Here is an 18,276-nt window from a genome sequence, read left to right on the forward strand (position 1 = left end):
TTCCCTGTCCATCACCAACTCCTGGAACTTATTCAAACTCATGTCCGTTGAGTCAGTGATGCCATCCAACCATCTCATCCTCTGTCGTCTCCTTCTCTTCCCGTCTTCAATCTTTCCCAGCATCAGGGTCTTTTCCAATGAGTCACTTCTACACATCAGGTGGCCAAAGTATTGGAATCTCAGCTTCTGTATCAGTCCTTCCAGTGAATATTCAGGACTGATATCCTTTAGGATGGACTGGTTGGAACTCCTTGCAGTCCAAAGGACTCTCAAGAGTCTTCTCCAACACCACAGTTCAAAAGCATCAATTCTTTGGCACTCAGCTTTCTTATAGTCCAACTCTCATCCATACATGAGTACAGAAAAAACCATAGCTTTGACTAGATGGACCTTTGTTGGCAAGACCTTTGTTCACAAGAAAGTAAGATGATACAATATTAGTAGTACTAAGCTATAAGCAAATTGTGGCATTCTAAAATTAAGACATTTAACAGTTCATGAATGTCTTAGAATGAAACGAATTAAGCATGATTTGAGGAGAACCAGTTATCTTTTTCATTTTAAACTGGAAAAAATTGAAGGAGGATATATACTCTTCTACTCATATGGTATATATAAGCCCCTTCTTATTTTGTTGAGCTCTATTCAAAGGTAAGAACATCAAAACCAGAAGAAACCAATAAGAAAAAATATAAATATATTCCTGATACCTATCTATTCAGTATCTACCGTGTGAAATAATTAAGATGACTCAGAGTACAGAGAATGCCTGTTGTTGGGACCACTTAGCCTCAAGGTCACATTGTGGCATCATCAGTTCAGTTCAGTTCAGTCTCAGTAGTGTCCAACTCCTTGCGACCCCATGGACTGCAGCACGCCAGGCCTCCCTGTCCATCACCAACTCTCGCAGTTTACCCAAACTCATGTCCATTGAGTCGGTGATTCCATCCAACCATCTCATCCTCTGTCGTCCCCTTCTCCTCCCATCTTCAGTCTTTCCCAGCATGAGAGTCTTTTCTAATGAGTCAGTTCTTCTCATCAGGTGGCCAGAGTATTGGAGTTTCAGCTTCAACATCAGTCCTTCCAATGAACACTCAGGACTGACCAGGACATAACTGCGCAAAAGAAGACTTAGTACTTCTGGTCCTTTAAAGAAAAGAGCTTTGGCACCACAACACAGATCATTTGGAAAAGTTGTTTAAATCAGTAGTTTCAACTTTCTCCCAGTAAAATTTTTCATTACATTTCGTAGCACGTAATCCAAAGTCTCTTAAAATGAACCATTACTGTTTTGCACATCGGAGTTCAATAAATACATTCTGAAATGTATTCTGATAATGCACTGACTTATGAGGAAGAAATAAAGATACTGCAGCAAATGCATTACTCACTACAAGTGAGGTTTTTTTCTGACCTTGAAAGTTTTTTCTGACTTTGAAAAGTTAAACATTCTCTCTATAAAATAAAGCATTGGGGAAAGTGTTCTAATAATCATCACCTATAATCCTATCAATTGAAGAATATCACTATTAATATTTTGATATACTTTCTTCCAGTTTTTATATTAAATTAAGTTTTCCTGATTGCGAAAGTAACACAAGTCTGTTTTAATAACTGGAAATGCAGAAAAATATGTTCTCTAATAGTTTTTTCCTAGGAAACTTTAAAATAAAAATAAGCTTTTATAAAATCTTTTTAGCCTTCATTTTTTACCTAATACTATGTCATGAGAATGTTACCAGATTTGGAAACTTTTCTCAGAAACTTAGGTTTTTTTATGTCTTTTGAGCATAGAATTTCCTCATTAAGAGATATTTAGGATTACCCTAGTATTTTCTTTTTATCACTGTAAATAATGTTTATCATTCCTGTATATATTATTTAACATGATTATGGATAATTTCTTCAAAATTCACTGATAGAACATTACTGAGTTGAGGGACATACACCATGATACACATTGCCAATTAACTCTAAAATATATCTTCAGCTATTTGAGAGAATAGTTTTCAAATACTGTTTTACTTAAACTGTTGGTATTAAAAGTTCACGTGTGATAAAATATAGGTGAAAGAAATGGGCTCAGAATACTGGAAAATTTTGTTACAGGAAGGAAAACACTGATTTTCTTGTTTCTACTTCGATTTAGCTACCTAAAGAATCCCCTTCTTCTGATTAGAGTCACTTAAGACTCTCTTTTCATCATTTATTGGGATCTTCTCTGATATTGAGACATCTCATCATGCAATAAAATAATACAAGCCAGATTGTGACAGCGCCGTGATTCTGCAGTATGTATGTTCTGTAGGCTTCTAGGATTCTGCAGAACCCTGTTGGGCATTCTTTCCTAGGAGAGCTGCAGGGTTTCTCAGGCTTAAAATAAACTTCAGAATCCATTCTTCTACCCATTATGTAGAAATATGTAGAATACATGTGTAGAGTTACATAAAATGACATATTTCAAAGTGCATATTTTGGGCTCCTTTAGTATTTGGCACTAGTAATATCTGTGAGATAGGAACCTATCACATGGAAATTTGAGTGTGTGCTGTGTAGTCAGTACTAAGACCACATCCTTGTCCTCAAGTAGACCCCCAAGTAGATCAGGCAGCAGCATGCCTTTATCTCGGTCTCCAAGGAACCCCTGTCACAAGTCACAGATTGGAAGTCTTAGAAGTGACTGCTGCTGCCGCTGCTGCTAAGTCGCTTCAGTCGTGTCTGACTCTGTGTGACCCCATAGACAGCAGCTCACCAGGCTTCCCTGTCTCAGGGATTCTCCAGGCAAGAACACTGGAGTGGGTTGCCATTTCCTTCTCCAATGCATGAAAGTAAAAAGTGAAAGGGAAGTCGCTCAGTCGTGTCCGATTCTTAGCGACCCCATGGACTGCAGCCTACCAGGCTCCTCTGTCCATGGATTTTCCAGGCAAGAGTGCTGCAGTGGGGTGCCATTGCCTTCTCCGCTTAGAAGTGACTACTGTTGGTTTAATGGAATAGATGCCAACACATTCATGAGTTGACTAGACTGCTAGTTTTTGTGGTATGCCCCTCAGATACTTTTGAAATGAAAACAGTATCACGGTCATTTCACGGTAATTTTCAGGCTTCTTGATGTGTGAAAAATTAGTGTGTTCATGGCAGTCTTCTGAGTTTCTCAATGATTATTTTGTTTTAATAATGTAAATAGGAATCTTCATAAGTTATTATGCATATCACTTCCCTATTCTTTCAGTTTTAAACGTCCTAAAAGAGGGAACAAAGCTGTTTTAACAGACCAAAGTATTGACGGAAATATTCTAATCACAGCATTAATAATAATTCTATATACTAAACCCAATCTTGGTAGGTTTGAAATAAATGCAGGACAAGCCACAGTGGTGATTCCCCCCATGGTATTAATTAATGACCAATATGAGTATATTAAATCAGACATAAAGAGGAATTCTTGATTATAAGAGTTTCTAAAAGCTAGTGCTGGGTATAAGGGAATTTGGAGTTCCTTTTCTGCTAATGGTCAATTCAGAATTGACAGGGATTTTTGTCACCTCGTTAAGGACTGGCCTTGTTGTGGCAAAGAGCTGGACAATTGATGTCCTTTAATATCTACCAGCCCTTATTCTTACTACCAACAAAGAACCCATCATTTGGGGAACTTAGAGAACACCTCCCTAAATGGGCCTTGACTAAAGCTAAAAATATGGCGTCTGGTTTTTACTGGTTTGGCCAAAACATTTGTATAAATTTTTTGATAAGCCATTGTGGAAAGACACAAATGAACTTTTTGCCAACCCAATATCTAACACCCAGATTGTGCTGCCTATATTATAGGAGATTTCAATAACCGAGAGAGAGCATAACCAAGTTTCACTGAGCAAAAGTTATGTGCAAAACTGCAAAGCACCAACTAAAGCACTGACTTCTTTTTGCTCTAGGAAATTGTGGAGTTGGATTAATAGAGTAAATTCTATGCCATATGAATTTAAACTGCTATTTCATTTAGGAAGAGGTGATTCCAGTCACAACAGCTCAAATCCTAGAAGACTGAGCTTCGTAAAATTACCAAGAATAGGTGAAAAAATAGTTTTAAACTAGATAGCGGTTTGCTAGATTTTTAGCGTTAGTGCATTGTACAAGCTGACCATTCAAGTGGATGCCATGGAAAATGGCTCAAATGACCAACTGATGAGCAGATTTTAAAATCTTCATTCTGTGTGTTGAGTGTGGGAGTGGGAAGGAGCATATACTTTGTTGTTGATGTTGTTTTATCCCAAAGAGGGAAATTCCAAGATCACAGTGATCTGAAGTCTTTAAATTAATCTTATGTCTGAATCCATAGTCAGAACTTCTGGATGTACTAGACCCAGCCTCATCTATTTGAAGTTCTCGGGGGGTAATAGACCACTGGTTCTTAAGAATGGCTGCACAGCAGAGATGACTGGGAACGTTAGAACATTCTACTGCCCAAATTAAATCAGAATATCTGGAGGTAGGACTCAGTTGGTACCCTTTTAAAGATTTTCCAGGTGATTTCAACATGGGGCCAATTTGAAAAGCACTGGTCTAGACTGAGCCAAACCCCTGGATCAGTTGAATAAGGAATGAGACACATTTTCTCTGCCCACCTATGGCCAAGTTATATTTCTGAAGTAACTGCTGGGAGCAAATGGTTGTACACTAGTTGTCATTGTTGTGTGTGTCCATGTACACGCTCAGTCACTTCATTCATGTCCGACTCTTTGTGACCCTATGGACTGTAGCCCACCAGGCTGCTCTGTCCATGGGATTCTTCATGCAAGAATACCAAAGTGGGTTGCCAGGCGCTCCTCCAGGGGATCTTCCCTAACTAGGGATCGAATCTGTGTCTCCTGCTTCTCAGGCAATTCTTTACCGCTGAGCCCCTAGGGAAGCCCCCATTGTCCTGTACCTTCTATCACTTATTTGACCTTCACATATTATTTGTCCACTTTTTTTTTTTTTTTTTTGTCTACTTTGAATGAGAAGATTAGTTAACTCTGGCAGCATGTGAGATTCTTGGTAGAAAGTCTTAGAAAATGACATTAAGTTTTTTCAACAAATTCATTTGAGTTGGACAGTCGCTTCACCTATTACATTTTCCTGTTTTTGTTCCACTGGGAATTTGGTATTCAGCTAGTTGGGAAAAATGTTCTCATTCCTTTTCATAAAATGTAATTTGCTATTTGTATCTGAAAACCCTTGTTAAAATAATGACAAGTACACCAGAAGTTACTCTAGTCTAATCTAAACAAGCTTGCCCTGACCACCAAGGATCAGCCGTAGCTTTGTGTGTATATGACAGTGAAGACAAGCCTGCACCTGTTACCTACAGGGTGTCCCCCCAACCCAGGGAGACTAACACACACCATTCTCTGCACCAAACTCCCCCACCCAGTTCTCAGGGTTGGTCAGAACCCAAGAGGCCTCACCCAAACATCACACAGCAGACAGAGCTAACGACTTGTCGATCATTGGAACAAGTATGCCTGGGCTCCTGTCCCTCCCTATCTACTTGGATCCTCATTTCAAAAGATGCTTTTCAAAGCCGTCCTTTTACCAAGAGAGGAGAGGACATGCGGTTGAAAGCTGCTGATTGTCTGGGTGACTGAACCCATTGACATTGGGTCTCTTGAGAGACAGTGGCCCAGGTCCCCGGGAGCCACAGGAGCATTGTGGAAGAGGAGGTAGGGTGCGCCGGGGCAAGGCCCGGCCAGGCAGCCTCTGATCTCACATGCTTGTAAGTCACACGCATGATCGTGAACAGCGAAGGTTTAGTGAAATCCGTTGCACATCAGCCCATTGGGATGGATGTCCTACTTCTCCAGAGTTGGTCAGAGACCCTTCCTTTCACATTTTCCTCTGTCTTTAACTGGCGATCTTATGGGAACGCATGCAATCCTAGTGGTTTTTTTTCCTGAGTGAAATGAGTCAGAGCATCAATGAGAAGCAGTTTCCTGTTCAAAACTGGTATCAGAAACAAAGTATGAACGCACATGCACACTCATGCACACGCACACGTATACGGCGCTGACTGGGTCCCCTATCGAATGCTTCCTCAGTAAAATTGCTGGAGCTCTGCTTTTAAGCATGTTTTAGGTTGAAAGAAAGTGTATGTTTAGTTGAAAGAAAGCAGCAAAATATATTTAATATATTTGATAAATATTGCAATAGAAGAGTTGCCATTCTGGGATTTTTTGTATATGTGATATTTTTTAAGTTTTTGACCTATCAAACTACTGGATTAGGAATTACTGAATTCCATCTAAAAGAGAATTAATGTAGTGCTAGAAATAAATACATTCTAAAAGTGGTAGAAAGTTCATTGAAGAGTCTTCCCTCAGATATACATTTATAAATACCTTCTTCTGGGGGTAATTTAAAATTCTGGTTCCAAACCATTAAAATGTAGATCTGCAAGTAAAAATTTTTACTACCATAATTTTTTTATATCAAGATAGTAATGACATGGTATTAAACCCAACTATCTTTATTTTACTGTTACTGATCCTGCATCAAAATGCCCTGCACTCTGTGATAAATGTTTTCAATTTGTAAATGTCTAATCTCATTTTAAGTCTATTATAAATGTCCAACAGAGAAATCTTTTCTTTAAATTTGCTGATCATGTGAAATAATCTCAATGTAATTTTCTGTTTGTTTAAGTTAATTTCATTTCTGGTGTTCTTACTTTTTTATCTTGGCATTCGCAATTCTATTTAAAACATTTGAATAAATATAAATGGATATAGATATGGTGTGTGCCAGTGTTAACTGGTTTAATCTATAAAGTTCTCTCTAGCATACATAATATTTTTTTGCTGAAGCTGAAACTTCAGAGTACAGGGTCCCTGCAGCTAAGCAGAGACAGACCTGCCTTCTGCTACATTTTAGGTCCCGTGATTCACAGCTGAGGTGAGGAAAGCTTTTACATGAATGTCTTTATATTTATCTAAGACTTGAAGGGCAAAGGAAATAGAGCCCATCAGTCTCAAAGGTCCTGTGGTAATCATTTAAAACAAGTGAGAAGCAGAAATCTGAACCCTCGAGAAGGTCACTGCTTTCTTTCAAAAGTATCTATCTGTATGTGGCAGCCACCAGCTCTCTGTATCTGAGTAGGAGAAAAAAGAGGGCTGTTGGCAGTTATCAGTTGGCGTGACTTTACAGAGGCTCTGTCATCTAATGGAAACGAAATCACAAGCACCCCAAAACTTTCCCAGTATTACAGTCTTCAAGCTGGCCGTGTTTTTAGCAAGGATGTGGGATGTGTGTGTATGTGCTAAGTCGCTTCAGCTGTGTCTGACTTTTTGCAACCCTATGAACTGTAGTCTGGCAGGCTCCTCTGTCCATGGGATTCTCCAGGCAAGGATACTAGAGTGGGTTGCCGTGCCCTCCCCCAGGGGATATTCCTGACCCAGGGATCGAACCCGTATCTCTTGCATCTCCTGCAGTGGCAGGCGGGTTCTTGACCACTAACGCCACCTGGGAAGCCCACTCTAGTCTTATATTTTACTAATCATAACCACTATTCTTTTAAGCACTTACTCTGCTAAGCCATTACATAGAGTACCTCTGTAATCCTGGTAACCCCTTGAGGCAGGGATGATTATCCCATTTCAGAGATGAGGCGATTGAGGCCCAGAAGTTAAACAAACTGCCCATGAGATCACTGCTAGCCAGTAGCAGAACCAAATTTTCCAGGCAGTTGTTGGCCGCCATGCTCTCAACCATGGTGCTCTGCTCCTCTGTGCTTTTGAGCAGCGGCCACTGCATAGAGGGAAAGATTGGGGAGCACATTTAAGAAGCAGAGATGGATGACAGTAGGTGTAGACATGCGCGGTGCTGCTTGTCCTGGCTGCACAACAGCAGGGAGGCTGAGGACCTAGATCTGATGGCAAGCATACAGACTTGGGTGCTAGTCACTGCATTCATACCATATGCTGGTGCTTTGACTCTGGGCAGTTTGTTTAACCTCTAGTCTTGGTTTCTTTATCTGTAGAATAGGGATGCTACAAGGTTGCACCTACCTCTTTATGTGCTCAATCTCACGGAACTCTGAAGTATCAATACTTTGTAAGCATTCACTGTTATCGGCATCTACTAATATGAAACTATAATACTATTATATTAACTATTATACTCACATGAAAAGAGTAAGGAAAAGGAGCCTAGCCCTCAGAATGACCCAGGAGCTCCAGTGGCCACAGTTAACTACATTCTGTGGTATTTCACAGCCCCCCTTAGTGTGGGACTGGATGGCACTTCATGGAAGCTCTATGATAGTGTTAGTGTTTGCAGCAAAATTATACAGCACCCCTATGGCAAGAGTTATATTGTTGTGTGTTTTCTTCCATTCGAAAAGATAAACCCAGAATGTTATTAAAATGTATAGCTAGAGGAAGAGAATGTCTTCTTTTTTACATCATCACCTTCTGGCATTAGGTATAAGGCCTTGCTACCTACCTCATTAGGCAAAAACTCCCAGGTCTGGGGTTCCTCAGAGCACATGCCTAATGATGATTAAGCACAAAGCAGCTGAGCCCTGAATATGGCAGCAAGCTTTCATCAGCATTTCCCTGCTTTCAGAGTAGTTTTTCTCAACCTGGATATTACAGTAAGGTAGGTCTTTTTGTGTGTTTATTTTGGAACGTGGTTTGTGTCACTCTGCCATAGAGTTAATAAATTGTAGGATTTGCAAAGGAAATATACTGAGACTGAAAACTAAGAAGGCACATATTTTTGCCCACCAGATTTAGAATCTCAGGATTTGGTAGGGGAGTAGTTGGGCAAAGTTGCTCTGAAATTAACATGTAATGTCATGATACAAAGAGTGTATTACTCAACAAAATATTTTTCTAAGAGAGACAGGTGGGTAAAATATGAGGTCAGTGAAGAGGAAAGTTTAAAGGAAGTTTTCAAAATTGAACAACGCAACAAACATCTGTTAATTTATCACAAAATGTGCTGAAGGTCACGTGCAAGAATATATAAATGGAATGACCACAGCTACCTCCTGGTCACATCCCAGGCTGAGGGAAGCCCTTGTCCTATCTCATCACCTCAATATTTTACAGAAAGCTTTCTAAATCTGTAAGCATGTTTGCTCTTTGATTTGTGTCTTCCTACCTAAGACCAATTTGGGGAGTTTGTTTATGTAGCACTTGGCTTTTAACAGATTTCTTTCATCTTTACATTTATATAGTAAATATAGAGAGAGATCTATTTATATAATATGTAATATTTATGTACAGTAAATATTTTAATCAACTACTATAATTCATTTTAATGTATTTGTTTATATTCATCACCAATTGAGATTTAGTTTAATGGTTTTTTTAAAAAATCTGAAAATCTGCAGTTATGTTGAATTATCGTAATATCAAAGTGGCCAAAACTGAGAACATTTTGAAAACTGGGTCACTGTCTAGAAATTAAATTCATCTTTGGAGATGCTATTTATTGAGCCCATTGTGTGATGTGTTACAATGAGAAAAAGTCGAGAGAATCTTTTTCTAAATCATGTCATTTTCTACCCTAGCTTGACTTTGTGATACTAGATGACAATGCATACGGTCACAGTGGCTTGTGAGAATTACCATCCAAAAGGAGGTAAAAGTTGACTCCTTTTTCTTGTGAATTTTCATTTTACTCTTTCTAGGCATGCTGTATACAACTAATTTTAAACTCTTCCATTCACTGTACACCCGTGGCGGATTCATGTTGATGTATGGCAAAACCAATACAATATTGTAAAATAATGAGCCTCCAATTAAAATAAATAAATTTATATTTTTTAAAAAGTTGTGTAATTCCACAGGCCTAAACTGCAAATCACAGAAAATCTATAAAATATTATTATTAAGACAAAAAAATATGTGCTAGCTACCCTATCATACATATATGTGGTAGCACAAGAAGAGGAAAGGAGAACCTCAATGAATTTGATCTAATTCCATGATTGCTTGTAGTTGAAATTATATTTAGCCTGCTTATAAAACCCAATAAATTGAGGCTAATATAAAAATAAAACATGATGACAAAGGATCTTGAAGGTTTACATATGGCCACAGAATTCGTGAGGAAAAATGTTCCATACAAATAATTCAAATATTAAATATTCTGTCTTTCTCTTTAAGAGTAACTAAATTCTCTTCTTTTAAAAAAATTCTAATAAGCTGTTCCTAAACCAGTCTCTTATCCATGAATAAAATGACATCTGTCCTCAGGCTATTTCCCTTAACCAACACTTTGAAACTGTTCGGAAGAATTCCTTAAAGATAAGACTTGGAGTGAAGGGAAGTTGCTTAAGTTTTTAAAAAATGAGAAAAGTGCTAACCCTTAAGAGGATAAAAAGATAGCTGGATTTAATTCCCATTAAATTCTTAGCCTTTCTGAGAAAGATTTGGGAATGAGATTTTCACAGTGCAAACATCTCCGTGGGTAGATGTGAACACACCTGTTCAGGAAAAGGGAAACAAAACTTGAACCGACTCCTTCCACACACAGGTCACGAAACATCTGTCATAAGTTATCAATTACTAGCCAAGACTGGGCTCAAGCCTGTGACCTGAGGTTGCAAAAGCTCACTCTGTCTCTTACCCAGTCTGTGGTTTTACCCTGTACCACTCTTAAAGCTTCTGTTTAAATCTCCAGGGGTTTGGAAGATCAGGTTGACCCCATGACATTAATAATGTATTTACGCCCAGGTTTTCCACACACACCACCCTGGGGCTGATCTTCGTTAGGATTTTGTGACTTGCAGCAATGTATTAATAGCTAGCTCCAGAAAAGATTTAACCAATAGTTGGCATAGTTCCTTAATTGCTTAAGTTCCTTAATTGCAACCTAAAGACAATGTCTCCGTGTCCAAGGAAGGGTGTGTGTGTGTGTATATGTATTTTACGATTTGACTTTGATTAAATGTCAGTACATATAAAACTTCTGCATAAAAGGAAAAAAAGAGAGGAAAGAAAGAAAAACAACCAAAAAATGTATTACGGGCATGACTAACTAGGTACACTTCTTCCCTTATAAGTAATTATTAAAACTTTGGGTGACAGCATCAAATCGTCACCGTCTTTGATTCCCGCTTTGTCCCTTTCCTGTAATATCCCACCTCAGCTGGGTATGCGTGAGAACTGACCTCTGAGTGGCTATGGCACTCTTGTCCACGGAATTTGCCAGTGGTTGTGTGTGTCTGTGTACTTAGTCACTGAGTCGTGCCTGACTCTTCTTGACTCCATGGACTGTAGCCTGCCAGGCTCCTCTGTCCATGGGGATTCTCCAGGCAGGAATGCTGGAGTGGATTGCCCTTTCCTTCTCCACGGGATCTTCCTAACCCAGGGATCGGACCTGCAACTCTTCCATCTTCTTCCTTGGCAGGCGGATCCTTCACCACTGAGTCACCTAGGAAGCCCCAGTGGGCATATGACTGGGAGCAATCTGCTTAACCTTCTGGTGTCTCTACATCCTCATCTTTGAAATCAGAGGACCAGGCTAAATAATACCATAGGTCTTTTCTAGCTCTAAAAGTCAGTGAAACAGAAAGCAGTGCAAGTCTCCAACACTTTCCAAGAAAATGACGGTAAAGAAAAGTGGTCAGTATTACTCGGGCATTGGGAACTCCATCCTTGCCCAGGCTCAGAGAGCACGGGGTTTACTCTACTTTATTCTGATTTTTTCCTTTGTACTGATACAGAAACGCAAGTAGTGTCTCCCAAATTGCAGAGCCCATTGGACACCCTACCATGCTGACAAATAGGTGTACTCACCTTCATAAGGTCACTATCACTCCAGTTAAATTTTGAAAAGCTTTGTAACTCAGCATAAAGTGAGACTTTGGGTTTCAGTTAATGAAAGTATAATGTCTTTAATGGGTAGGGCTAACAGGGGCTAAGTTTGCAAACCTGGGTTCAATGGTAAAGATAAATCATGACCTTGAAGCAGGCAGTTGGTGTGCTGGGGAGGACAGTGTGGAACTGAGTGATGAGAAGAGTAATCAGATACGATCGCAGAGCATCCATGTGGTGTTGGTGGGGTGGAAGTTGTGCCTCAGATAACATAGAGTCTTACGTGTTCTCCTAAGGTCTTTGGCTTTTACTGTGAATGAAAGGGGGTAATCACTGGAGGATTTTGAACAGGAGAGTGACAAAGTCTGACCTAAGCTTTTTTAAACAAGTGTGATAGCAGCCATGTACAGATAGCCGGTGAGGTGGGGCAGAAGTAGAAGGAGGTCACAGGGAAGAAGACTGACTCCTGGTACCAGAGCTGCTCTGAGCGCTTTGTGCCCATGGCCAGGGCATTGACCACCTGAGCCTCAAATTTTCCTTTGTAACATGAGAGGATCAATAATCACTGAGGTTCCTTTCATTTCCAACTTTCAGCACGTCAATATTGGGAAGAATATTTAGAATTTACCCTATTAAATGTAAGTATTTTTACACATGGTGTTTACTGAATGTATACATTCTTTCTCATAGTTTTGAAGTATAGATTTTTAAAACCTCAGTACATTAACAACATGGGACATTTAATTGGTTCCAGTGAAAAGTTGCAAATTACAGGAAGCTATCAATTGTGGCAATATGAAGAGGGCTCATTCTATACCAGTCATAAATGATAATTCATAAAAATGGTAACCACAGCTTAGAGACTGTGTATTCACACACATGTTCCTCCTTGGGGAAGATGCATATTTAAATAGAGTAAGGGAGTCAGGTGATTATTTTTTAAAAGGATAATTATAATTGGATTTTAGAATGTAACAGGCCAAATCAAGGTATTCTTAAGTCAGAAAGTGAAAGTCACTCAATCGTGTCTGACTCTTTGAGACCCCATGGATTATACAGTCCATGGAATTCTCTAGGCCAGAATACTGGAGTGGGAAGCCTTTCCCTTCTCCAGGGATCTTTCCAACCCAGGCATCGAACCCAGGTCTTCCGCATTGCAGATTCTTTACCAGCTGAGCCACAAGGGAAGCCCAAGAATACTGGAGTGGGTAGCCTGTCCCTTCTCCAGCAGATCTTCCCGACCCAGGAATCAAACTGGGGTCTCCTGCATTGCAGGTGGATTCTTTACCAACTGAGCTTTCAGGGAAACCCATTCTTAAGTCAGAGAAGATTAAAATAATGATGGAATAACTATGTCCTTCTAATAGGGAAGATATGCTAATGTTGTAGGGAATTTCTAACTATTTAAGTTGTAAAATAATGACCGAAAGCATAAAATAAAGAAATGATTACCTTACTTCTAAATTACCTGCAGTTCACCCTCCAAAGTAGAATATTCACAGATATCTTCAGTGAGTTTCTTCTTTCTTTTTGCCAGTGGAACCTCATTTAACTAATCAGTCTTTGTTGCTGTAAATTAAACTGGCAAAAACAAACAAACAAACAAAAAACTGTCTCCTTTTCTATCTGCATGTGAATCTACAAAAGTGAATTTGACAGTGCGTAGAGGGCTTTCTCTGGTGGCTCAGAGTCTAAAGAATCTGCCTGCAGGGCAGGAAACCTGAGTTCTGGGTGGGGAAGATCCCCTTGAGAAGGGAATGGCTACCCACTCCAGTATTCTTGCCTGGAGAATCCCATGGACAGAGGAGCCTGGCAGGCTACAGTCCACGGGGTCACAAAGAGTCTGAGCAGCTAGCACTTACTTAGTTCCTTAGAGTAGACTAGATGTGAAAAATTGAAAAGGGGAAGAGAGTAGGCTTGATCATTTTACTTGCACATGTCAGGATTTCAGTGCTCTGTGTTTCCTTGAGAGAAATCCCACTGCGCCAATTAACCTAACATATTCCAAAACAATTCTCTGTTTGGAAAGAATAATTTTCATTGTGGGTGTTCCTTGAAATTGTATGCCTCATCCTCTGTTATTACTGAGATGTGTGCTGGGCAATTCAAAGTACCAGCTTCATTTCCACGCACTGTATAGATTAGAACTGTATCCCACACACAGAGTCAGATAATCTGTTTTAATTTTGTGCAAGGCACACATATTTTACCCTTTCGTAATTTTTTTTAATGTGGAAAAGCCTTCTCTACCTAATATTAAACCAAATACTTCACGTCAAAATTATCAAAAGCACTCAAAGCAGGAGATTTGTTTTAATCAGGAAATAGCTCTTTCTTGCAAAAATTTTGAAATAAGTCAACTTTCCTGGCTTGGTTTCCACAGCATCTTCATTTTTCTTTGAAACGATGTGAATTCATTTTTCCTCCAGCGTGAGACAAAACTGGACTAGAGGACATTGAAAAAGAATTTAACTAACCTGGTAAATGCATTCTCCATTTTATTAGGCTGTGTTGTCTATTTGGATTTCTGGAGTATTTGTTTTAAACCTCATAAATCAATTAACCATATTCATTCTAAGATTTAATTTGGTGAATAGAATATATGTGCTTTTCATCAGGGCACACATCTTTTTTAAGTCTGAAACCACCACACACAAAGGATTTAATTCTGACAGACATTTGTTCTCAGCATAAATACTTTAGGGCCAATAGTTGTCCCCACTTAATCATGCTTCTTAAAAGTGAATTCCAGAAGACTCGAGGCCCCAAATGACCCCTGGTAAGGTGAGTTGTCAGTAAATTACTTTTATGATGTGCCCTAGGGAAGCAAGTCTGCTAGGAACTTGGTAGGGAGCTGGCCCCCTCTTGACTGTAGGGGGATGACCTTTAACTTTATCTAACCTTTGCATTTCTAATTCGAAATTTCTGGGAGGCATTTAGTCATGTTGTTGAGTATCATAGTAAAAGAGAGACCTCTCCTGTGCTCATAAGATAGTGTTAACCACACATTTGTTGCTTAACTCCCCAATGAAGCATGCCAGTAAGCTTTTTTATGTCTGTAATTTACTTTTAAATACCAAACATTTAATGAGTTGAGATATATATGCGTTCAAAATGGATTCATAGTTAAATTATGACTGTCCTGGGTGACATTGGGGGAACACTGTAGAAAAGTTAATCCCTATAATTTTGCTAATTTGAATGTATTAATGGCACTTGAAAATTTATACAAGCCATTAAAGATGAATGAACATATTGCATCAGAATACATTTTATTCAGAAAATATTTAATTATTGAAAACAAGTCTTGTCAGTTTCTGTGTTGTCTCCATTATGAAAAAGCTTTTATTGAGCTTTGAGGGGATAATTACATCAAAATTATTGAATGTAGGAATTTAGACTCAGTTTTGGATTATATATATATATATATATATATATATATATCTCCTTATTTGGCTTTGTTAAACTGAAAACATTGGAAAGTAATGCTCTTTTATAGGATATAAAGTGATCATTAATTTCTTATTAATGATCAGGGCATAAGTTAGGTAGACCCAGATGTCTAGGTTTTAGTTCTATGAATGTCTAATTTTTCTTTTCCCATTAGTTTTAGATAACATTGAAGGGGCCAGTATTTTTAACTCTTTCCTAAAGAAAAGTAATTTTAGTGCTCAATTTTATTGTTTATAAGTGTATTATATATACATATAAGTATTAATGTCTATATTAATATACACACCGATATATAATAGAAACCTGTGTGGCTGAATGAAATATTGCTAACGATAAGCTTTCCCTCCAAAATTACACACCTAATTTTTAATCAGACAATGTTTAGATATGTAAATTCATAGACTAAATGTAGAATATTTCTATAATCTCTCTGATTTATATGTCAGATTGTAACATAAGCAAAGCCAAGTGGTCTAAGCTTTGCCTGTGGTATCAGCCCTTTGAGGAGTCCAGCAGTATGCAGTTGTAGAAGCAATTAGTGTAACTTCAGTAGTTTTTTAGTGGGGAAGGAAAGAGATCAGCAAATTCTTTCCTGTAAACCAAAGGTTCTGGCTCAAGAGCATATATAAACAAGATGTAAGTTTTAAATATAGTTTAATGCCACCCAGGAGAAAAACTCAGTGGTAAAGAAGTTGTCAACAGACAGAGAGCAGTCTTTAAATGCTGAAGAAAATACTAAATTGCTGACAATACGTTAGAAACACAGGGGCAATAGCTTCCAAAAACTTCAGTAGCAAAAGTCATCTTCCCCCCACCCCACCCCCGTGGTTTCTCTTTACAGGTAGGAGGCATAGCCACAGCAAAGTAACAATCAAGCAGGATGTGGCTGTAACTTGCTGATAACCCTAAGAAGAGTTTATCAGAGAAAATGGCCATCAAACTTACAAATTTGAAATGAATTTGGAAGCAATAGTTAGAATACAGTAAATGACACATTTCGACACTGACTCGCATGACCTGAGACTGTTTTAATCCTACCAAAAGCATTTGTTTGCCATCATGTATGCTCCTACTGAGCTATGTCTAAGTGTTTTTTTCTTTGTTGTGTGTGTGTGTGTGTGTCTGTTTCTTCCTTCTATCAAAAATTCTGCATGCAAGTATCTGGATGGTTTCAACCATAACAGCCTGCTGTGCTATATTATTGCTATTCGATTACCATTGAACATAGACCAGGAGACACATTCATATGTGTTAGGTACTCAGCAGAGATGCCCATCTTGGGAGTCATTTCTGGATCCCAACCCTAAACACAAGACCGAGAGTGTGGCAGGTAGTTCCCCAAAGGAAAATCAGAGTGTTCTGATCAAACCATCAGAGTGTTCTGATGGTGGGCAGGAAAAACAACAGAGATCTGAGAAACTCAAGGAGGGAGAGGAAACAGAATAAATGACATAGTAGATGCTACAACCTGAAGTAGGAAGTGAACCCACTCCAGTATTCTTGCCTGGAAAATTCCATGGACCGAGCAGGCACGCACATGCATAACCAAAGTCTGGGCCAAGTCTGGGAGATCCTGGGGGAAGGAACAGGGAACGCCATCCCTCTGAGGATGATGGCGCCTCACGTGGGGAATGACTGTTAGAGGGAATGGGAAGAAAAGAGGGATGAGCCTTTCATACAGGAAATATCATGAAAGGATTGAGATGGGGCTGGACATGTAAATTGAGGCCAGAGACAATCCCCAGATGCAGTTAGGGATTCTGAGTTTCTTCCTAGAGTAGACAGCAAAGACAGTTCCAGCCACTCCCCGGTGATATAGCAGGCTCCCGTGTAGCCAGCTGCCTTCTCGCTGCTGTGACTGCCATCTTTCCCCTTGTAAGGCATCTCGGAGCTTCTCCTTATCTAGGGGGCAAGACACTCTAGGAAGAATTGAAAAATGAATCCAAAGGGAGAAAGAAGACCCTAGGGGACACAAACTCAGTTCAAAGGGGCTTCATCAAATGGGCCTAATCAAAGCATAGCCACACCCTGACCCCTCACCTCACCCCATCCCTTCCACCCTTGGCTTTACTTTCCTCCATGCTAGCTTCATTCTTTGCCAGGTTTCTGTGGCAGTGCCAGGCTCCCATCCTACCAGTTTAGCAAATCCAGAGGAACAAGAGCTGCTTGCCCATAAGAGTTTCAACAGAAGTTCTCTAAATGATGCTCCTGTCTCAGGCCCCGCATCCACCCGGGGCCAGTCATGTGCTACCGTGATTGGCCTGTCTTGGGTTATGTCCCCTTCCCTGGACCAGGGGCAGAGATTAGCAGAGGCCAAAGCACTACCCTCGAAGCATGGAAGAGGTGATACCCCAAAGGGAAATCAGAATGTTGTTAGCAGAGGAGGCAGGAGTGGATTCCGGGCAGCCGAAACAACAGATACATACTTCTCTCTGGGCAAAGAAGTGAAGTCGCTCAGACGTGTCTGACTCTTTGCGACCCAGTGGACTGTATGTAGCCCACCATGCTCCTCCACCCATGGGATTTTCCAGGCAAGAGTACTGGAGTGGGTTGCTATTTCCTTCTCCAGAGGATCTTCCCGACCCAGGGATCAAACCCAGGTCTCCCACATTGTAAGCAAGATGCTTTACCATCTGAGCCACCAGGGAAAAAAGGCTACTCTTAAATCAGAGAGTCCAGGCTCTGCATATTCAATCCTGACAGCCTTCCTTCCCATGCTTCTGATTACTGGGTTTTCCTCTGGGTCATATGGCAGGGACATTCAAAGGTTGTAAAGCAGCCCAATTGGAGCTTTCCATGGGTACAATATTCCTAATTGGGTGGTATTTTCTTTTCGTTCACATAGTTCTAGTTTCTTACTTATGCCTATGTTTATTTTTAAGACATGGAAATCAAGATACCTTGATTTGATGTTTGATGTACCAATAAATGATGCATCAGGAAGCATTACTAAATCACTAGAAACAAAGGAGTCAAAAAGACTGACTTAATAGCTTAAATTGCAGATAATGTCCTGTCTCCAAAA

General features: G+C 39.6%; 1 protein-coding gene across 1 annotated transcript in view; it reads left to right on the top strand.

Moving 5' to 3' along the window:
- The window catches only part of HHIP (hedgehog interacting protein), a 116,450-nt gene that overhangs the window by 15,945 nt on the left and 82,229 nt on the right, over nucleotides 1-18,276 (top strand). The gene's annotated exons all lie outside the window — the stretch shown is intronic.

Source organism: Capra hircus, chromosome 17 (genome assembly GCF_001704415.2).
Source record: "Capra hircus breed San Clemente chromosome 17, ASM170441v1, whole genome shotgun sequence".
NCBI lineage: Eukaryota > Metazoa > Chordata > Mammalia > Artiodactyla > Bovidae > Capra > Capra hircus.